This window comes from Pinus tabuliformis, chromosome 8, assembly GCF_031772625.1.
Source record: "Pinus tabuliformis cultivar Carrire ecotype Pingquan chromosome 8, CPIR1, whole genome shotgun sequence".
Classification (NCBI taxonomy): domain Eukaryota; kingdom Viridiplantae; phylum Streptophyta; class Pinopsida; order Pinales; family Pinaceae; genus Pinus; species Pinus tabuliformis.
Genome location: NC_142294.1, coordinates 130,561,294 through 130,585,001, shown reverse-complemented (window position 1 = coordinate 130,585,001; position 23,708 = coordinate 130,561,294).

The following is a 23,708-nucleotide window of genomic DNA, read 5'->3' as shown; positions in this document are numbered from 1 at the left end:
AAGTAAGAACTGCAGAAATTGCTTGATCCAGGATTCATCTATCCCATCTCAAATAGTAAATGGGTCTCTCCTTTGGTGCTAGTGCCCAAGAAAAATGGTAAGTGGAGAATCTGTGTCGACTATTAGGAATTGAACAAAACCACTAAAAAGGACCATTTTCCTTTACCTTTCATAGATCAAGTGTTAGATGGTCTGGCAAGGAAATTTTTTTTCTCTTTCCTAGATGGGTTTAGTGGGTACAATCAGATTCAAATCAGCCCAAAAGACCAAGATAAGACCACTTTCACTTGTCCTTGGGGTACATTTGCATACCGGGTCCTTCCTTTTGGTTTGTGCAATGCTCCAACCACTTTCCAAAGAGCGGTATTGAGTATATTTTCTGAACTGGTTCATGATGCAGTAGAAATATACATGGATGATTTTACTTTGTATGGTTCTGACTTTTAGGAAGCTTTGTCTAACTTGGGAAATGTTCTGGATAAGTGTATTGAGATGAACCTGTCCCTCAGTTCGGAAAAAAAGTGAATTCTTGATGACTAAATGGACCGTGCTAGGTCATGCAATATCTTAGCAAGGACTGCAGGTGGACCCCAACAAAATTGCCCTCATCCAAAGGGTCCCACCTCCTCAAAAGGTGAGAGATGTCAAAAGTTTCCTAGGCTTAGCTAGGTATTACAGGAAATTCATTAAAGATTTCAGCAAGCTAGCCTCTCCTTTGCTTGGCCTCTTAGGCAAATATGTTGAGTTCATATGGTCGGAAAACTATCAAGAAACCCTAGATACCTTGAAGAGCAAGCTCGTAACTGCCCCAATTCTAAGAGGCCCAAACTAGGCCCTACCTTTCCACATTCACACAGATTCCTCGAACAAAGTAATAGGACCAGCCTTAGGACAAATTGATGAAAAGTTACCTTATGTTACATACTTTATAAGCAAAATCTTGTCAAAGGCAGAGTTAAACTATATAGTGACCAAGAAGGAACTCCTAGTTGTCGTGCATTTCTTAAACAAATTTAGACATTATATCATAGGCTATCAAACCTTTGTGCACACTGATCATGCTGCAATTAGATATTTGATGAACAAACCAGATGTAAATGCTCGCATTATCAGATGGTTGCTCTTATTGCAGCAGTTTGATTTGACCATTATTGATAAGCCTCGTAAAGAAAATCTTGTTGCTGACTTTTTGTCTAGAGTAAATTTGCTTGTAGGTGAAGAAGGAATGGTGGATGACCAAATGCCATATGGAAACCTGTTTGCTATCTCAGTACTCTCCCCATGGTTTGCTGATATAGCAAACTACTTGGTTTCAGCACAATTCCCACCACACCTGTCCTCAAAAGAGAAGAGTAAGATAGTAAGGAAAAGTGCCCCTTTCACCTGGATTGGGGGCAATCTCTTCAAACTTGGCCAAGATTAGATCTTGAGAAGATGTGTCAGGGAGGAGGAATTCTTTGACATCCTCCTGACCTATTATGATGGGCCTTGTGGAGGTCATTTTGTAGCAAAAAGAACTACCTTCAAGATATTGCAAGTAGGCTACTACTGGCCCACTCTTCATCAGGATGTGAGGAGATATACTATCCAGTGTGATCGGTGTCAGAGGATGGGGAAACCTACTCCAAAGGATGAGATGCCCATGCAACCTCAAGTGACATTTGAGCCATTTGAGAAGTGGGGCATGGACTTCGTGGGTCCTATTAGCCCTCCTTCAAAGTAGAAACAATACATCATTGTGTGCACTGATTACCTGACAAAGTGGGCAAAGACAAAAGCAATGAAAGCAGCGACAGAGGAAAAAGTAGCTGAGCTTTTGAGAGAGAACATATTCTACAAGTTCGGGTATCTAAGAGAGTTGGTCACAGATCAAGGTAGTCAGTTCATTTCCAATTTGATTGAAGACCTGCTCACACATCATAGAATCAAGCACAAGACTTCGACCCCTTACCATCCATAATCCAATTAGCAGGTGGAGGTCAGTAACAGAGCATTGGAAGGGATCCTGACAAACGTAGTGATAAATAACAGAAAATACTGGGCAGACAGATTAGTTGAGGCCACTTGGGCCTACAACACAACATGGAAGACCACCACAGGGTTCACACCCTATGAGCTGGTCTATGGGAAGAAAGCTTTGTTGTCAATAGAATTTGAATTAAATACCCTAATTATGGTAGCTCAGCTGGACCTAGACATCAGCCATGCATAGAAAGAAAGATTACTTTAGCTAAATGGATTCGATGAACACAGATTGCAGGCCCTTCTCCATATAGAGGTAGTTCAGCTTTAGAGAAAGATATGGCATGACAAAAATATCAAGGAGAAGCAATTCCAAGAGGGAGATTGGGCACTCAAGATAAAAAAATTTCAAAGGAAAGCTAAGGATAAGATGGCTAGGACCCTACACTGTGGAGAAATGCAATGATAACGGTTCAGTTCTGATCAGAACCATTGATGATGAAGCCATCCCCATGCTTGTCAATAGACACTGGTTGAAAGTATACAAGAAACCCCTCTCCAAGCAAGAGTTCATTGAAGATTTGAATAAGACAGTGATGGTAGTGGAGCATGTCTTAGCCTCCACTTCACCCACTCACTGAAGAAAAAAACAAATAAAAAAATAAAGACTCAAGCGAAAACCTCCATGAGGCACTTGAGTCCCATCATTGGGCTAAAAGCCTCTTCTGAGGTGGCCCAGTGATGTCCAAAAAAAAAAAAGAGAGAGAAAAATAAGATCCTTGGGTGAAAACCTTCCTTGGTGGTGCCCAGGGCAGGCAATTAGGGTGAAAACCTCCCTGAAGTGCCCCAGTTGTTTTAAAAAGAAAAAAAAGAGAGAAAAAGAAAAGTGAATTTTCATTTGCATTGTAGGTTGCAGGAGGACTACAGGAAGCAGAAGAAGGTGCCAAGGGAACCCTGACATCCACACCAACACCTATCCTACCTTCCCACACTTTTCTCCATCATTTTTGGCATTTCTTTCACCCCACTGTGCTTCTTTTTCAAAAAATTTGTTTCCTACAGGAGGCTCTGTGTTTTCTACAAGAGGCTCCTGTAGGAATTACAGAGAGCCAGAAATGGATATAAAAGGAAGTTTGAGGGATAGGGAAGCTTCATAAAGAACTTACAAACCCTCCTACAATATTCAAACCTCCTTGCCATCATTTCCAAGCCTGCATCACACCCCAAGCATCATTTTTCTTCCTGTCCAAGAAAAACACAGAAAAAAACAGTTTTTCAGGAAAAGAAAAAAAAAACAAAAAAATAAGAGAGGAAGCAGCACCATCCACCTCACCTGAAGCCTACCTATTACCTCTCCATCTCTATATACATCTCTGGCATCGTCATCGAAGCTCTAAGCATAGAAAGAACCTAAAGTTTCAAGGGGAGAAATAGCTACAGTAGCTCCTGTAGGAATTCCTATAGGAGCTGATCCCATCAAAACCCAGCACCAGCAGTAGGAGAATGCACACATGAAGGTTGAGAAGGCACCTAAAGCTCAGACCCAGCCAGAGAAGAACTTGTACAAGACACAGGTCATTCAAAAGAAACAAGATGGTTGAGGTTGAACGAGGGAAAGGTGGCCAGTTAACTTTGCCACTTTCATCTAGTTGACTCCACTCATCCGAGATGTCACCCACACATACGCATAGTCAACTCGAGAAAGATGTCAAGGACAGGTAGTGGAGGAAGTGTGAACTCCGATGCAATCATGGGACATGATTACGAGGAGGGGCCATGATGACAAGGTAGGTGGACCAACAGTCCGAATATGGCCAACGTACACTTTTCCAGTTCACCCCCCATCATCGGAAATATCCATAAAGGGTAATAAGTACTCCTCCTCGAGCACTCTCACCACCTTTTCCTTCATTCTCTCCTTGTAACTCAGCTACAGCAGTCTCCTTGTGCCCCCACAGCCTCATAACCATCGTCCTCCATCAATCTCTCCCTCATTCCTGCTCTCGGCATTTTCTACACGAGCACTTATAGGTTTTACAGGAGCACCTACAGGAATTCTATAGGAGGGATAGCATGCTTCTACAGGAGGGGCAGTGAGTTGTTTTGAAGGGAGAAAACATGTGTTTTACCATGATTTTTGGTATGAAGAGGTAGGTTCCATACATGCCCCCATTGAATATCAATATTGTAGGCAGTGGTATCAATTTGAGGAGGAAATAAATTCTTTAGGGGGAGGAAATACATAGAAAATTTTCTGCTTATTTAAAAAAAAAAAACACACAGTCTCCTTTGTTTCTCTATTTTTCTAAAAAATTGTTGTCTCCATCTCCACATTTGGTTTCCCAAAAGAGTATAAACAAAATGAAAAGAGGATCTATGAGAAAGGATCCCACCAACTCCACCATGCTCCATGCACATCCAAACGTGGTGGACATCTTCAAAAGGGAAAATAAGATGAACTTTTTTAAGAAATTCCGAGGGTTTGATGAGGAGATTGCCCAAGAATTTTCCCACTCTTTGTTCATTCACTCAAGAACACATGCCACTGTCACCTTTAGAGGCCTTTCCATGGAGATAACCACTAAATTTATCATTAGGGTCACTACCCTTCCTCTTGGGCTACCTTGGAGTAAGGATGAGAAACCAATTGGCCAAGCTACCAAGAAAAACATTTTCCAAAACAATGAAACCCTTGTAGAGGATAAAAATGGCATTAGAAGGGCTAGCATACGATATCCTTGGGATGAGGTTAGCTACCAAATAATCAAATACATTTACTATGAGGGGACGTACAGCATTGTCTATGGTTATCACTTTAGAATCCTTCATGAATTAAGGTATGGCATGGACACTCCAGCCCCTCAGAAGCTCATCATACCCTACTTCCTCTTGCAGTCCCTCATTGACTCCAGCACTAAAGTTCAAGTAGGGAATTTAGAGCAGCTAGTTCACCATGGGTTAATCAAAATCCTAGTGGAAGAAGCGCTCCATACATTTACACTCCTTATAGCATGGGAAGTCTTCTGAAACATGATAGCGGAGGATGACATAAAGGCCCTAACCTATGATATCAGTGCTACTGGTAGTGAGGAGGAAGAGTAGCAAGGGGGAGAAGGTGAAGCCACTGGTGACTTAGCAAGACAAGGGAGGAAGGAGGAAGAAACTAAGATAGAGGAGGAGAAAGCTGAAGAAACAGAGCAGGAAGAAAAAGAGCAAACAGAGATAGAAAAAGAGACAGAAGGAGGAGAAAAAGAGGCAGAAAAGGAAGAACAAGGAGAAGGGTCCCCTGAGACTCTGGAAAGGGAGGCGGTAGCTGCCCTCACTGCCCTCAGTACACCAATCAAGCCAAAGAAAAAGAGGAAAAGGCATACCTTCATGTATTTCAGGGCTAGGAAGAGCACAAGAATCGAAAAATGCAAACCTCAGCCCTCTTCAAAAGTGCCAATTGAAATTGAAGATTCACCCTCTACCCAAGGAAAAGAATCCCCTTCAAAGGAACCTATCACATATGAAAGGGGGACTCCTAGATCACTCACATGGAAAGAAAAGATAGAACTACAGGACCCAAAAATAGTCCTATAGGAGGCTCAAACAGTTCTACAGGAGACACTGTCAAAACTACAAGAGACCCAAAAGCTTGAGGAAAGGATGGAAGGACAACCAAAAGTAAAGGAGGAAGAAATAGAGCTACAAGAACTTGATCCCTAGCCTAGTCTTTCCTCCTACTACAATCTACTTAAGGGAGGAAGGATAATCACACAAGAATTTGTAATTCCACTATTATTTGAATTAGAGAAATAAAGAATAAGAACACATAGGCGGATGAAAATAGCCAAATCCGAAGGAGTTAAGGATATTGGCCATATGGAAAACAAACTCAGAGAAATGGGCGAAGTGTTGAGTGCTCTCAGAGATAGGGAAGCAATTAGAAGAGGCCACCTTGAAACTGAAAATGAATTGTTGAGGAGGCAGCTGTAAGAGAAAGAGACTCAGTTGGCATGCATGGCCAGCTTATCCATGGAGGCATTGCAATGTAGAACACCAGCAAAATCCTATGGTCTATATGTCAAGGACCAATGGTTACAATTTCAGATAAAGACTTTGGCACAAAGAGGCACAATGCCTTTCCAAGATTACAGGCAGTTTATGGATCTGTGTGACCAAAGCACATCAGAGGATAAGGCAAAGATGGCAGAATTCTACCTACATAACATGGCCCTCACAGACATGAATGTGTGGGACCCTAATGCCAAGCTATGGGACCTTCAACTAATGGCCATGGCCTCATGGATGAACCATGAAGAGTTGAGGGTAGCATAAATAAGAAGATTGATGATAAAAGAGAAAAATGAGCCATTAATGATAAGAGTTGAGCCATCAGATCCGATGGCACTCATCAGCACACGAAACCTGCTTACCAATAATCCTCAGATTGCCCCTAGATATATAAGTGATTAGGCACAAGAAATTGCACACTTTAAGGATATGCAAAGGCTACTTGGGGATGGCTGTGTGCATGCATGCATAAGGAGATGGAACACCTTACGACAGTGTCTGCAAATTAGAGAATATCATTCCCCCATGACGATGAAGGAGGCATTAAGAAGAGTGCCAATGTACAAGTGCTCCATGCAGAGGCTGAAGGTCGAATGGATTGGCCTCAAACTGAGTCCCCCACTACTGTTAGGCATGATGGAAGGCATAAGAGAAGAAGAAGAGGAGGAGTAGTGGAAAGATATATAAAGGAATGCAGGATTCTATGAAAAGGAAGAGGAGACCACATTAGAAGCTTGGGATGCTAGGGAGGCCACCAGGGCCATAAAAGATGAGGAGATGGACTAAGTTGCTCAGAGGATGAGCAACACCTTCAATAGGGGGGTGATGATGAGCCTCATAAATGGGTAATTATATGAGCTCATTTTACTTCCTAACTTAGTCAAATCAACCATTCTCTTAGCTTATTGTATGATCTTCTGATTATATTTATGCTTATGGAGTGAGTTGAGTTAGTTACGATGCCATGTGGTCTAACATGTGTTTAATGCAAATTATTGATGAATTTTGAGGTCAAAGTCAAGGATCCAGTGGACAAAGGAGAGGACTTATAGGAGGGAATCCCCCTCATTTATTACTCCTCACTTCAAATTCTCCTTCATTCAGCTCAGAGTACAAGTAGCCAAATCATGCACTAGAAGGCAGCTGAGCAAGTGGATGATGACTGATGATTATCTCGAGTTTTGGGAGCCAAGCCTCCCTGATTTTAAGGAAGTTGTTGTTAGCTTCATTCATATAAGTAGAGAGGCCTAGGGCCTCACTAGGGTCAGATTTTTGTTGAATTTTTTCTTATGTAAACTCTGCTCCAACTTCGAGCTCATTATTTTTGAGACAGTTTCATGTAATCTTGTTATTGTTTTGATAATAAAGATGGAATCCTTTTTGAGCTAGCACTAAGTTACCTCACAGGGATAAAGCTCTTGTGTTAGGGCCCAATCCAAGTAGCCAAGCTCCACTTTACTTGTATTTGTATGTTGTATTTCATTTTGTAGATCAGGTTGGTGTTAAATGTATTTCTTTGATGGTTAAGAATAGGTTGCTCTTGATGATTTAGTAGTTTGCTTCGATTTGTACTTTCTATAGTAGGTTAGGCAGTGATAAAGAGAATATTCAAGAGGCTAGCAATAGTGCCTTGGCCTCTCTTCCTCCCTTTCGGACCATGATTTGAGGCAGAGACCCTCTTGCTGCCCCAAAAACACAGATTTTCCTCATTCATAGGACTTCTAGTGTTTGCAGCTTTTTAGTAGGTGAATAGTCCAGTTTTGCTTTGCTTCAGATCTTCTTCATCATGCTCATTTCTTTATTTTCAATATTCTTCTTTCATGCTTTCCTTTCTTGCAGCATTTCCCAGCATTTTCGTTCATAGATCATAGTTTAGACTAGTTTGATGCAAAACTCTGTTTTTCTAGATGCACTCATTTCGTTGCTTGTTTGATATTATTGGTTGATTGTCAGTTCCTTTGTAGCAGATATCTTCTTACAGTAGGCTAGATTATTAGCCATCACATCCTCCATCTGATCCATTCCCTACAGGTCGCCCAAACCCCACCTCAATTCTGCCTTAGTTTCCTGCATTTTCCATAGAAATTCTTCCTCTCTCCTTGAACAAACCCAATCATCTTCCTCTCTCCTGGTGATTCTTGGTAGACCCTAGGTTCCCTAACACCTCATTCCAATCTTCATCCACCTTTTCCACCCACTCTCACACCCCCAAAATAGTGAAAATACCTATCGGCATCCTCCTGTAGTGGCCCTGTTTTCCTCCTGTAGATTTCCTGTGTCCTCCTGTAGATTTTCCTGTAGGCTTTCGTTTGAAGGCCGAATGTGGGAAAAGCCTCCAGAAGGCCACCTGAGACCTCCTAGGACCCGTCCACACCATCCTACATCCTCTTAATTCCCAAAACTACCCTCCAACGCCACCTATTCGCTACCACATTCACACACAATAAATTACATGCATGTCAATTTCACATAAAAATACATAAAAATCCAAAAATATGTCTTTTGCTTATTTACTTCCAGAGATATCATAGTTAGATGTTGTTTACTTCGTTGAATAGGTAATGGCATTCCTTTCATGTTTTTCATAGTGCTTCCTACAAAGTAGAATTAGTTGGTTAATTAGGGTTTACTAGGTTTGCTTTACATTTCAGTATTTCTCCTTTTTGTAGTTAGAATAGCATTTATCTTTCTTTCCTTTCATCACATATAGAGCTTTTTTTGGAATCCATAGAAATTGGCTTGAGCTCCTAGTGATCTTGCACCGACTGAATAATTGACAACCTGCAGTAAGAACTAGTACTTGTGCATACAACACCGATGCTTCCACATTTGTTATGAACTACCGGGTTGATAAGAGTAAAGTAGGCAGCCCAAGATTTGCAGCATTATTGTTGCAATACTGGTGCTCTCCAAATTCTTCAGGGAGCACTGGTATTGATGCAAGGAGTTCGGATTGGAACTCTGTACAAGCTGCAAGGTAGCACTGTTGTTGATGGGTGCAACAGTTTTGTTGTTCCTGAAAGTAGAGCAGAAAATCTAGTGGTCTCTAGAGAGAAGACCATGCTGTGGCATCAAAGGCTTGGACATATTGGAGAGAAGGGCCTTCAAATACTTCATGGTAAAGGTATGGTATAAGGTATGAGTAATATCTCTCTGGATTTTGATTTCTATAAAAATTGTCTATATGGGAAGAAAAATCGGGTGAGTTTCCCCTCTGGTGGTAAGAGGACGAAACAGATATTAGAGCTTGTGCACAGTGATGTGTTTGGACCTATGAAGGTTCCATCACTGGGTAAGTCTATGTACTATGTATCATTTATAGATGTATTCTCAAGGAATACATGGATATATTTCCTTAAGAAGAAATCTGAAGTCTTTGACAGGTTTAAAGAATTTAAGGCTCTGGTGGAAAACCAGATAGAGAAGAAGATAAAGGTGCTGAGGACAAATAATAGTGGAGAGTTTTGCAGTAAGGAATTTGAAGAATTTTGTAAGAAGTGTGGTATGGCACAGCAGAAGACTACTCCATATACACCTCAGAAAAATGGAGTTGCAGAAAGAATGAACAAGACGTTGATTGAAAGGGCAAGAAGCATGCTTAGTGGTGCTGAGTTAGGACAGGAATTCTGGGCAGAGGCAATGGAGACAGCATGTTACCTGGTCAAAAAATCACCTTCATCAGCATTGGAGGATAAGACTCCATAAGAGTTATGGACTGGTAAGAAACCCTCTCTTTCACATCTTAGGGTATTTGGATGTGATGCATATGTACATGTTCCAAAGGAGAAATGAACCAAGTTGGATAATAAATCTGAAAAGTATATCTTTATTGGGTATAAGGATGGTTTAAAGGGGTATAAGCTTTGGAACCCAGTAACAAGGAAGGTTGTGTACAGCCGAGATGTGGTGTTCAGAGAGGTAAAATATGTTATTAAACATGAAGTCCAACCAAAGGAACCTGACAAGATAGAGTTTGAGCTAAAGGAGGAAGAATCAAACTCTACAGCAGAGGAGAAATCAGGAGATGAAGAGCCACAAACTCTGGGTGTGAGAAGATCAGTTCGAGAAAGAAGGAAACCAGAAAGGTATAGTCCATATGCCTTCTGTTCAAATTTTTCTTTATCTATTACTGATGATGATCCCATAATTGTGAAGGAAGCAGTAGATTCATATGATGGATAACTCTATAAAGAGGCCACGGTTGATGAAATGGCATCTTTGCACGAAAATGAGGCTTGGGATCTAGTGGAGTTGACGGATGGAAGGAAACCCATTGGCAGCAAATGGGTGTTCAAGAAGAAGACAAATGTAGAAGGAAAGGTGGAGAAATACAAAGCTCGGTTGGTAGCAAAAGGTTATTCTGAGGTGCCGAGAATTGATTTTGGTGATATTTTTTCTCATGTTGCCAATGTAACTTCTATTAGATTACTTTTATCTGTTGCTGCTGCTTTTGATTTTCAGGTAGAACAGATGGATGTGAAGACAACATTTCTTCACGGGTATCTGGAAGAGGAGATCTACATGAAGCAACCTGAAGGCTTTGTGGTGAAAGGTAAGAAAGGACTGGTATGCAAGTTAAAGAAGTCTCTGTATGGGCTAAAACAGTCACGGAGGATGTGCTATCAAAAATTTGATATATTTATATAGGGACTTGGCTTCACCAGAAGCAAAACAGATCACTGTGTGTATTTTAAATTAATTGGTGACCGTGTTATTTATCTGGCCTTGTATGTGGATGATATGTTGTTGGTTGGAAGTGACAAAGGAATTATCCAGGATTTGAAGACCCATTTGTTCTCCAAATTCGACATGAAAGATCTTGGTGATGCAAACTATATTTTGGGCAAGGAAATTAAAAGAGATCGGACAAAGAGGAAGCTCTGGTTAAACCTGAGGAAGTATGTCAAGACAATATTGCAGGGGTTTAATATGCAGGATAGTAAACCGGTGAAGGTTCCTATTCCTGTAGGTGTAAAGTCATCTGTTGAACAGTGTCCCGAGACACAAGAAGAGGAAGAGGACATGTCCTGTATTACATATGCAAGTGCAGTTAGTAGCCTGATGTATGCGATTGTCTGTACTAGAGCATACATTGCACATGCAGTGGGAGTATTGAGCAAGTTTATGTCAAAACCATGGAAGGAGCACTGGAAAGTAGTGAAGCAAGTTTTCAGGTATTTGCGTGGCACTAGTGATTATGGTCTGTGCTACCAAGCAAGACCAGGATTGGACAGAGTGTTGGATGTTTATGGCTTTGTTGATGCAGACTGGGCTGGAGATCTGGATCAGAGAATATCTACAAGTGGGTATGTGTTTAGCCTATTTAGAGGTGCAGTCAGTTGCATGAGTAAGAAACAATTTGTAGTGGCACTATCAACTACAGAGGCAGAATACATGGTAGCCACTCATGCAAGAAGGGAAGCAGTTTGGTTGCAGAGATTGTGTTCAAGTATGGGGTTAGTACAGGGAGCTATAAGGATAGACTATGACAGCTAAAGTGCAATTTCCTTGGCAAAGAACCCTGTATATCATTCAAAGACAAAGCACATTGATTTTTAGTATCACTTTGTGAGGGATATGATAAAAGACAAAAAAATGTTGCTGGTAAAGGTGGACACTTTAAAGAATACTGCAGATGAATTGAAAAAATCTAAGAGCTCTAAGAATTCCTCTTTGTGTAGAGAAACAATGGGAGTTGCAGGGCTGGATAAATGACTAAACTCTCTTGTGGCCCCCTGTGGAAAGAAAACAAGAAGTGGGAGAATGTTGGGTTGTGTTATATTCTTTTGACAACTAGCCCACGTAGTTAACTAGGGGATTAGAACGGGGCAGATCCCCCCCTTCGTTGCACCGATTGCATAGCCGGGGGAGTCACAGGGGGTTTGAGGGGTGCAGGTAACCCCACTCTATGGGGTTGCGAAAGCACCTCAGAAAATTTTGGTTTTGGACCCTATATTAGGTTGGGTGGACCTATTTATGGTTTTGTGCATGCTTTTCGCACATGGTTTTGGATGTGATGGTTTTCGGTCCATGGTTTTGGACGCAATGGTTTTCGGTCCATGGTATTGGATGCTTCGGCATGTATAAATATGTATTGTAATATTGAAAGGAACGTAATGAAAAATCAAGTTGGTAGTCTCGGTTTTCAGATCCAGGGGAAAATCTTTGTGTATATGTGTTTTATGTGTTATGCTCTCACATTGTTTATTTTCTGTGTTTTAGAATTCATATGCAAGTAATTTCCGTACGGGGTTAAAACCTACATTTCGTATCAGATTTGTTAAATCCTACTATTGTATTATCTTTGTTCCACACCCAGTAGTTAGGTCACTGCTTGTTCAATAAGACGTCAGTGAAAGAAGGGAAAAGTTGATGACTAGATTACAAGAATATGATCTTGAAATCAAGCCAGTTCACACCATCAAGGGTCACGGTCTTTGAAAATTAGCAGCAAATGCAGTCAATGCAAGAGAGGAAGAAGAAGAACTCATAGGATGGGAGGAAGAGATCGACATGTACAATGTTGAGCAAGCCTCCCCCACTTTGGAAAAAAACTCTTGGTACGTGGATGTGCACAGATATCTTGAGCATGGCATCATGCCCTCTCACTTCACTATGCAATAGAAGAGGGCATTCTGTCTCAAAGCACTATCAAAGCAGTTGGTGCATGGGGTGTTATTTAGGAAGCACTACAATGTGATATTGCTTAGGTGTCTAGAGGCACACGATTTAGACCTGGTTTTATGTGATCTCCATGATGGAGAAACACTACAACACATAAGGTCATGCGGGATGGTTTCTACTCGTCTACATCATTCTAGGATGCTCATGCCTATGCCTGCAAGTGTCCAGTCTATAAAAGGAGTGCCAATAGAAATAAGAAGTTAGCAGCCCCGCTACAGCCCATTGTAGTGGAAGAACCTTTTCAATAGTGGGGCTTGGATATCATTGGGGAAATTTTCCCTCACTCATCGAAGAAACATCACTATATCTTAACTGCTACAGATTATTTCATGTGGTGGACAGAGGTAGTTCTGCTAAAACAAGTGAATGATCAGGAAGTCATCAACTTTCTGTAGCAGAATATCATCTCCAAGTTGGCATTCCTACGTCACTTTTTTTTGACAATCAAACAAACTTTTCCTCATTAAACCTTTATCATTTTTCATTGGAAAATGGTATCATCTTGAAACATTCTGCTAATTATTATCCATAGATGAATGGTCTTGCTGAATCCACGAACAAGAATCTCATCCGTATCATCAAAAATACCATATTCTCTTAACAATGAAACTGGCACTCTGCTTTGGTGAATTCCTTATGGGCTAACCCAGTCATGCCTAAAACTTCTTTGAACACCTCCCTTTACTTCCTACTGTATGGAAAATAAGCCATCCTCCCGCCAAACATCTACTTGCCCGCTCTACAATTTCCCCAAGAATCCCAAGCAAAGCCATTGTCTTCTAGTTAAGCGTAGGATGGACACTTTGCACAAGCTATAGGAAGAAAGGATGAAAGCAAAAGAAAAAAATTTACTTCACCAGAGTCATATCAAGAGATGGTTTGAAATAAAGTCTACAGGGAAGAATAACTTTAATGTGGGTGACTTAGTCTTGAAGTTGGACAAATCCCATGAGGACAAAGGAAAGCACACTAAGTTTTAGTCCTCGTGGATTGGTCCTTACACAGTCCATGAAATGCTTGGCTAACACATGTATCATCTTCAATCATATGACGAGAAGGTTGACCCTCTCCCTGTCAATGGCTAAGACTTAAAACAATATTTTAAATGAATATTTGGGGTTGCATGTTGCACTATGTACATAAACCCTTTTTGTTTGTTGTTTATGTTTTGCTTTAGTTTTTTGTTGTTTTTTCATGTAAATAAGTGTTGTGCCTTACCTCATTTTGGCTTCCAAGTGTCTGTGTGACTAAATTTCAAAGAGTCTTGTGACACTGTAGCACTTGGCTAGCCTTCTGTCCATCTTCCTTGTGTTGGTTGTATCTTTTGGCTGATGAAGTTGTGATAGAAAATATGATCTATCCATGAGGAGATTTTTGGTCCAACCATGAACCTATGTCTAGTCTGGAAGCATCAGGCCTATACTCAGTTTTTGTTTTGGTATTTTCAAGCCTATCCAACTAGTAGAAATGGAGAAGGGGAAAAATCTAAACGAGAAAACATAAATCAAAGGTTTTTATATGCTTCTTTGAAGGAACCACCTCTCCTGGTCTCGATAAGTCAGGATCCCTCTTCTGCCGCAAAATAGATAAGTGTTGATGCACAATTCTGTTAAAATAAATAAATAAATGTGAAAGAAGAGAAAGGATTCCTACAAAAAGAGGTGAAGCAAGCAACTCTAGTCGGGTATTATCCAGGCCCGTTGGTAGTGGAGCAATGTTTGTGTTCAGGCATGACTCCATTGGGGTACTGTCCAGACCTAATGGCAGCAGATAAACACTAGAGATGAAAAACTATACTCTAAAAACTTAAGCTCATCAACTAAACTACCCTTCCCAATTTGAAACATTGTGATTTTGTTGAATCTTATGCTATGTTCATCTGAGAAGGTACAGAGGGTGCCATGTCCTCCCATGGGGTAAGTGGGGAAGCCAAAGTAATATGCATGATGAATCAATACTCCCTAAAGAACCAAGGCCCAACACAAAAGAAAATAACCAAGACATAGAAGCTGGAATTCAACGAGTGTGTCCCCAAGTGTTGTAGCAGCTGAACACCCTCCAAATTTTTTTCTTGCACTCAAATTTCTGATCCTTCATTGGTCTTTCGATTTATTTTTGCAAACACTTAAGCTCAGTTTATGAGCTTTCCTAAAGTTCTTTGAACCCTTTCGCTTATCAGATCAACTGCCATATTTTGGCATGTTTGACTACTTTTTCGTGCTTGCAGACCTTTTCTAGTGGTTTTGAAGGTTGTTCCTTGTGTATATGAGTTTTCCTAGCCATGTACACACCTGTCACTGTCATATAGAAATTCTTGAGCACTGTTGCACAAGTGTCATCATGGTCATCCTAAAGTCTTTCTAAATTGTCGCACTTGTCACTTATTTTTATGAGATAGTCACACATAAGGGAGTGCTTTGTTTATTGATTCAGTGGTCTATGTTGTCGTGTCATGTACGTATACTAACTCTGTGATCATGATTTCAATATCATCATAATTATATAATCCTCCCACACTTAGCCATTTTCCCAAAAATATTCCCGACCAAGAAACATAGCTTCATTGGACCCTGAGTGAACTATGCACTGCATAGTCTCAACCCTTACTGTTGTGATCCTAATGTCTGGAATTGCACTATGCATAGCCACTATCCTCCAGGACATTTTCACTGCACAATTATAGAGCTTAGCAACCTTCCTTGACCCCCAAAATTGCATAGCAGTTACTCCCATTATGACTTGAACTATGCATTTCGCATTGTCATCCCCAAGCTTTTACCCTTGCCCGTTAGAACCCCACAATGCATAGAGATCCAAACCTCCACTGGCCTCCAAAATTGTGTAGAGTTGTCTTCTATAGTCCTACCTTAGCTAGATCCTGCTGATCTCGAGAACTGTGCAGATCTCACATCTAGGTCGCTCTACTGCCCAGTCTCCCTTGCCTTTGAAAATTGCACAGAACTGACCCCCGGTGCTTGATCCCCCGTAACACAATGTTGGCTTGAACTTCACAATCCTAACTCCCATTGGCCACTGTGCAATTTCTTTCCCAATGGGGACTATGGTGAAAGGTTCCTCAGTCAAGCCTGAGCTATGATCTGTACAGTCTCAGTGATCAACCCTTCTCCCTGTCACATGGAAATGCACAATGCGTAGTTACTAGGCCCTCTCTCCCAGCCTGTCACCTGTCCTAGGCTTAGTTCATGGATAATAATGCATCATCTTAGAATAGGGAGTTTTTGGATTGATGTATTCCCATCATGAGTGAATTGTAGGAACAGGTACACTGTCAAGTCATGGTGATATGACGAAGGAGGGGAAGAAGGAGGAAGCATGCCTGAAGAGTCACTTGTAGCTGAATGGATGAATGGATCTACCAAGAGAAAGAAAAAGGAACACAAGTGTGCAACCACCTTCCAAGACCAAATATCATTGAAGACACTGCATCACCAAGCTATGTGGAGGAGAAGAGAAAGTATATCCAAGAACACATTTATCACTCAGCAACAATAGTGGCTTAACATTGCCACATCATCAAGTCAATCCATTTCAGCAGTTTCATGTTAAGTTGCTTCATGAGTTTTGATATGCCACATCACTATTGTGGGCCATGTATATTGTAAATCAAATGTATTGTAAAGTGGAAGTCCAATGGACACACGAATATGAAGAGTCATGTAAGTTGAAAAGTCAAAGGAAGTTGATAAGTCACGAGGGTATTCAAAGAGGAACAATGGGTAAGCATCACCCCTTAGTTATATATACCCCCTCATTGTATGAGAAGAGGAATTTTCACCTTGGATCCTCCCACGACGCATTAGAGACATCAACTAGTTCTTTAAGGACTAAGGAGTGGCTCCAATTTCCCAGTACCGGGGCTAGTGATGTACAATGGAAATATGTTCCTTGGAACTATTTCTTAATTACATAATTATTTTAAGGCCACTACGTTATTCATGCATGACTTATGAATTTTTGTAAGACTATTATGTGAACATTTGTACTTCATGTTTCCTTTCACATGTACTAATATAGTTGAACTATTTTGGTTATTTAGTGCTTGTCTTGTTGGGAATGTGCTATAATGGTTGTTACTGCTATCTCATCCTTGTGGACTATTTTGTGGAGTACTAGAGAAACCTTTATTTCCTTATCGGTTATAACGATTGTCACATACGATGTGCACTACTTCGTTGGATATTAGATGGATCTTCCTGTGATCATTGGTTGTAACGACTGTTGCATCCATTGTGCACTATTCCGCTAGATGTTGGACAAGTCCTTTTGGTTCATGTGTGTCTCTTGTTGGGTGGTACTATTACCTCTCACATAGAGGCTCACTTTTCTCCCCCTTTTATAGTAAGAGAACCTAGACATAGTTGCGCTACTCACTCACGAGGAACACTCACCTTGATTTTCGAAGATACCATTGCATCACACTCTTGTGCTAACAACTAGAGCCATGGAAAATATTTAAGTATTTGGCAACCATCCCTTTATACCAAATGGGACTCGTACACCAAACAATGTGAGGTCTGATTGGGACTTCATATCAGGGAGATCCCGTGAATGCTGAAGGGTCGAGCACCATCAATAGGGTTGTTAGTAATATCTTAGAGATATTCATGAGAAGACAATTGATGATATTTACTAAACAATGATTGTAACTGCATGAGATATTTGTAATCCAAACATATTATTCGTTATCTTAGTTTAAAAGAAAGTTTATGTATAAGTAATAGTGCATTCTCCATTCCAAGGGAAAATCTTGTAGCATATTTCAAACTTATGGAATCTAATATATATTATTGATATTTTCTTTGACATAGATTGCTATAACATGTTTTGATTTACTTTAAATATGTTATAGAGTAGTTTCCTACTTTGTTCTTCAAATATTGAGCCCACTCCAAATAGATCATGGTGGTGTTTTATTTCATTGTCTATGTTTTTATTTAATTATGTAATTTGTTTTAATGAATAGTATTTTCCTTTTTCAAGTTAGATTAGTTTTATTTTATCAATTCTTGTGAACAACAAGAGCTATAACTTATGATATGTTCCTAACTCATTAATTATCGTCCTTCAATACAATATAAATACTAAGGGTGATTAAGCTACCTTTGGGTTTATGGAATTGTGTTTCCTTTTGCAATCCGTGGTTTAGTTTCCTTTATTAGAAGTTATTCATTGACACATGAAGTGGTTAAATCATGTCGAGAAATAACTCAGTGAAATAAGGCCTAGTGGCATGATAAATGTTCAAGTACATGGTTTTTGATTGATTATTCTTATTTTGATTAATGAAGTGTGGTGTGACTCATTTATGTATTTGATTTCTCATGTCCAAGTATTAACTATTATAGTTAGAGAAATTCTATAAATGATCTAATGTTATACAGACCATGTTTTCATTTCACAAGTTTACAAGATGTTTATTGGTAATTAAATGTAGAAACTTTTAGACATATAAATCAACTGACAAGTGTTCCTTCTTTAGTTTAGAGGTCATTGAAATATTCAATGTCTTATTTGGCTTCAAGGTATTAGGTTGTATGTTGAGAGGTTGTTGGGGTGAGTTGTACGTTGACTTCATCACATGTTTGCATGGATTGGTTTTGAATGTGTGATAGGAATTTCTGTATTTGAGTGGTAATACAAAGACTGAAGATGATGTGAGAGATGAAGTTAGTTTTTGGTTTGACCAGATAGACATGAAAACCAACCTAGGGAAATTTATGGCATGTTTGTACTTTTGAGGTTATGTGAGACCAAAACATGATGGAATTAGTAATACCTGTGAAGCTAGTAATTATATGATTTTTGAGTCTCTTCATGTGGCATGGATATGGAGTGGATAGTGAAGTTGGTGGACAAATTTTTTCTTGGGGTTACCTTTCAGGACAATGAGGTGTGGTTGCCTTGGTTTGAATTTATATGCATATGGACATAATTGTGGGTGAAACATTTGAGTATGTATGTAGTCAAGTAGGTTCATTGGAATCACATTTAGATATCATGGAGATAATTCTTAATGGATTTTTAATAGGGGTGGAAGTATTGTTTGAGATTTATTAAGGTAATGAATGAGTAAGAAAAAAGAAGTAATTATTGTATGAGGATGTGAATCCTCATGAGTTGGGAATGAATTTTGGAGTTATCACCAAATAAATCCAAGGAATGGTGGATTTCAATGGTTGAAGTATGGAGAGAAGCAATATTTAAAAATATCAACACTAAGGATTTCTAGAGTTGCAATACTGGTAGCATTGGTTGCAGCAGGGATGTATGATTAATATGGAAATAACAACTTAATAAATTATGTACAACATGATTGCAAAGACACCTTCAGAGGATGGAAATGTGGATGGTTGCAGAGAGTTGTGTTTGATCATATCATTCCATGGGAATTTTGGGTTCTAATTGTTGATAATTGGAGGGTCCCCATGTCAACAAAAAATTGAGATTTCGAATGAGATGAAACTTAAGGTATTATGTAAAGGATGGAGGTGTTAATTTACACAGAGTTTCATATTACAGGGTATGGTAGATCTTGATAGGGACAAAAATTACATGAGGTGTGAAAGAATGTAAGCCCATAGCCTAAAACTACATGGGAACCTTCACTTAAGTCATTGATGAGATGAAAATTTCGGTTGTTGCAACACCAAAGAGATGAGTGAGAAAGACACACTAGGTGCTCTACCCTCTCCTCAAGCAGGGGATCAGGCACATTTCTTACCTTAGGCATGAAAGAATGTCAAGGGGAATCTTTTTATAGGAGCATTAGAGGGATGGAGCACATGGTCACACCATACAATGGAAAAAACCGACACAAAGAAAGTGTGTGGGCATGTTGTTCCATTGGAGTATACAAGTAATATGGGGTCATCTAGACAAATTATAGGCATTAAATATGATACACAATGCGTTGTATCGCTACGAAATGAATGTGTTTGTTGTTGAGTGTATGGATGCATGGGAGAGTCAAATGTGAACAAGGAAAAATTGAGTGACACTATTGTGTACCAGCTACCAAAGGACATAAGCAGACATATATATATGGATGCTTAGTTAGGAGAGTGGAAGGAGAATTTGAACAAGAGGAAACAAGTTTAATAAGAGTAATTCATGTGGATGATGAACAACTTGCATTATTTTATGAGCTAGGCATTGTGTGGCAATATTCTTTTCAGATGAATTTGGGTGAGTGGAAGTTACAATGTGTGAGCATACTAGAGGAGCCTAATGACATGTCATAGGCCATTGTGATGAGGGAGCTCAGCATGACCTAGAACAAGGAATACGAGCCTTCAGTGTGAGCTAAGGCAAGAGGCACATGACATATAGACAGGGATATGTGACAATGAAGGTATATGGCCCGCAAAAATTCTTGAGCACATATGGATTGCAATTTGGTGGAAGTTGGATGACAAGAAGTTAGGTGACAATTATATCACAAACAAGAGTTGTGGAGCTAGATATTTGTACCATTGGGTCGTGTGTTCAATTGCACATTGTATACCAGTGTAATTTAATTGTTTTATGATTGTTACAACTAGGTTTTAGGATGGATTGTGCCACATGAGCTAGAAAACATTGTGCGTATATACTTGCCTTTGTGTATGATAGTTGAGAACTTATCTAATGTTCTAAACATGTATGTGTTACATGTTTCAAAGTAAGTATTGTCAAACATTAATAAGAAAAATAGTAAGGTATAGTGTGAACCTTAGTACACGTAGTGAGCTAAGCTACTGAGACGAAAACGTCATGTTGTCATGCATCCCCAAAAGACATAAGGCTCTAGGACCTCGTAATGGTCCTTTGAGAGAATGAAGGTCATGAAAATATTGCTTTTAATTAAACTAACATAATTCAATTTTCAAACGGCAACTTAATCATCAACAAAAACAATTATTACAACGATTTTAATCAAATAACCATTACAATGAATTGCATGAAAATTACAATTTAATGGAAATATTCTCCAATTAAACATGAAGTAATGAAATAATTTATTATTCATTTCAGTACAAAAATAAAATTAACCAATACAAATCTAGTTCAATATATATTGTATGAAGAGACATTTATAAAACACTTTTTAAAACAATTTGAATATTAATATCAATGCCTTATAAAAAATTAAATAATCACTATGTTTTATATGAATTATTCATACTGAATTAATAAACGCTAAGTATGAAACTAAACTCACTTAACCAAAAGTTTATATATACATATTCAATATACAAACTAATGAATACATTCACATTATACATTAACATAGCGTGAACAATAAAAGAAAACGGAGATGTGATGAGACATAATAACCCTTCCTATCATGAAATAAAATTAGATGGTATAAATATATTGGATTTTGGGTCGGAGAGAAATCTTAAAAAAAAAATTAAAGTATCATTTAGATATTAATATTTAAAATAATTAAAGAAAATATTAAATTAAATAAATTAAGTAATACTATTAATATTTCATTCATCCCCGGATGCGGGTGTCATCGAGATGAACAAGGGTGAGCCACATGCCGGGCATGGGCTGCCACGTGAAAAAGCATGGGCCTTTAATGCCTCAAGCCGTCGAAACATCAAGACGGGAGAGGCATCAGGGCATCCTTAATGGAGCCGCTGGAGGGGATGGCAAGCCTGCAATACGCATTCAATGCAGGTCATTTCAACGGAAATGTTAATGGGCTTAAGTATGAGGATTGGATGGAGAAGGGAGCTCAACGCGTTGAAAGGGATACACAGAACGCTGAGTGTCCATGCCGCGAGCTGGTGGTTGAGAGTTGGGGCGAGGTTCGCTTCATACCTGCGTTTCCTGGACAGTGTCTACGCTCATTTAAGCCCTGTTCAATCCCAAGTTGGGGGCAGCAAGCTGTGGGAAGGGATCGTAACCACTGTCGGCCCACCTCTGCTCGGGAACAGAATAAGGAGCTGGTGGTTATCATGGTGCGTGAAAGGATGCCTTGTAGAAGAGGCCCCGGGCGTGGAGAATCCTCTCGTCCCCCAGCAGCGGACGTTCATCATCATTGCTGCTGCTGCTACTGTTATAGAAGAATGGGTGCCACCCCTATCCCGGCCTGTCAAGTTATGGAAGTTGGTAGCTCTAGTGGGGGGGAGTCCAAGCTCCCAGCATTTGGCTCAGTCATCTTCACACTGGGTAGCTCCGGAGATAATGCAGGAATTAATGCACATATCTCTGTGCTTTTCACCAAAATCCCAGAGGAGAATGATGAAGAGTCGTCACTGGTCCTTGCTGAGGATAGCACAGCGAGCGGCAAGGGGAAGCTCCCAATGGGGGAGCCGTCAATTGCAGCGGAAAGCTCAGCGAGCGGCAAGGGGAAGCTCCCAGTGGGGGAGCCGGCAATTGAGGTGGGCAATTCTGGAAGAGAGCATCCTCAACCCCCCTCCCAACTTCGAGCTCCCGAGCAGCCAGACCCTGCGCAGAATCCCATGGCTATGGTTACGGAAGAAGAGCCAGAGGAATAGCTCTCAGCGGCGCTCTTTTGCTTTTGCCTCCTTCTCTCAGGTCGGGTTCAGGGGTATGGACAATTTCAATTTTCTGTTCTACATGGTGGTCTGTGTTCTTCATGTTGCTAAGTCCTGCTCGCGGCCTCCACCGTCGCAGTGGGGACGGAGTCTACTGTTGGGTACAAGTTTTATGTCGTTGCCTGTTTTTTGTATGTTTATGGTTATGCTTTCAGTTTCTACAGTTTGTTTGGGTTACATGTCTTTTTGGAAGTGCCCCTGCGTGGGTCGTTATGGTGCTACTCTGGAAACTCTCAGCGTCCTGAATTTTGATCTATCTGGAAATATCGCCCTGCGAGGCAAAAATACAAGTCTGATAATGCCACCCATGGTGCCACAGTTGGCCCTGGGCAGCCAGCTTCTTTGGATGTAAAGTTCTTCTGTACATATTAATATAAAAGTAGTTAGTATTGCCGAGAAAAAAAAAATATTTCTTTCATCAGAATATTTAGATTAATGAATTAGTATATATTTATATTAAATTTATATTTATTATATATAGATATTAATATGTAAAATAATTAAAGAAGATATTAAATTAAATAATATTATTAATATTTATTTCATAAGAATATTTAAATTAATGAATTAGTATATATTTATATTAAATTTAGATTTATTATATATAAATAGGGATTAAATTTATTAAAATGTGTTTTTTTAATTATATAATTTGGTATTATATATTAATTTTTCGCATTATATAATTAAAAATTAACATTTTAAATGAAATGATCATAATATTTAAAATATTTGTAAATCAATTTTTTTAATATAATTTGTTTTTTTCAAATTTGGCTAACCAATATAAAATTTAGATTTACTTAGAAGTGGATTCAGATTTAGATTTAAATTTACTTTGAAGTGGATTTAGAATTTTTCCTAAATATTTATATTTATTTTAATATATATATATATATATATATATATATATATATATATATATATATATATATATATATATATTCTATATAATATTTTACAATTTTCAATCAAATAAAAATATATTTTTTAATTAATAAGAGTTTTAAATATATTTATGAGTGGAGCAAAAAGGAACCGGAGAGCGGGAGAAAAACGCATAGCCAGGGTTTCGAAGAAGTTTAGTGCTTGCTCCTAATGGAGGAACGCAGAGGAGGGAGCTCCTCTCCCTCCTACAAAAGCGCTGTTGCCAGTAGAGGCAAGTCCCCTCTGGGTAAAGTCAGAGATTCTGTGGAAGAGGAAAAGAATAATAATGAAAAGGAGATAGACGGGGGCAGGCCCAAGGAAAATGTCAGCACTAAGGACAAGGAGGAAGAAGACAAAAGCTAGGGCACAAGGAACAATAAACAAAAGGGACTATGTAGACCCAAAATGGACATTACTCCTAGAGTAGTGTTAAACGATCTTGCACTGTAGGCACACAGGGAACATATGGGGACCTACGTTATAATCTGCAAGTTTATGGGATTATGG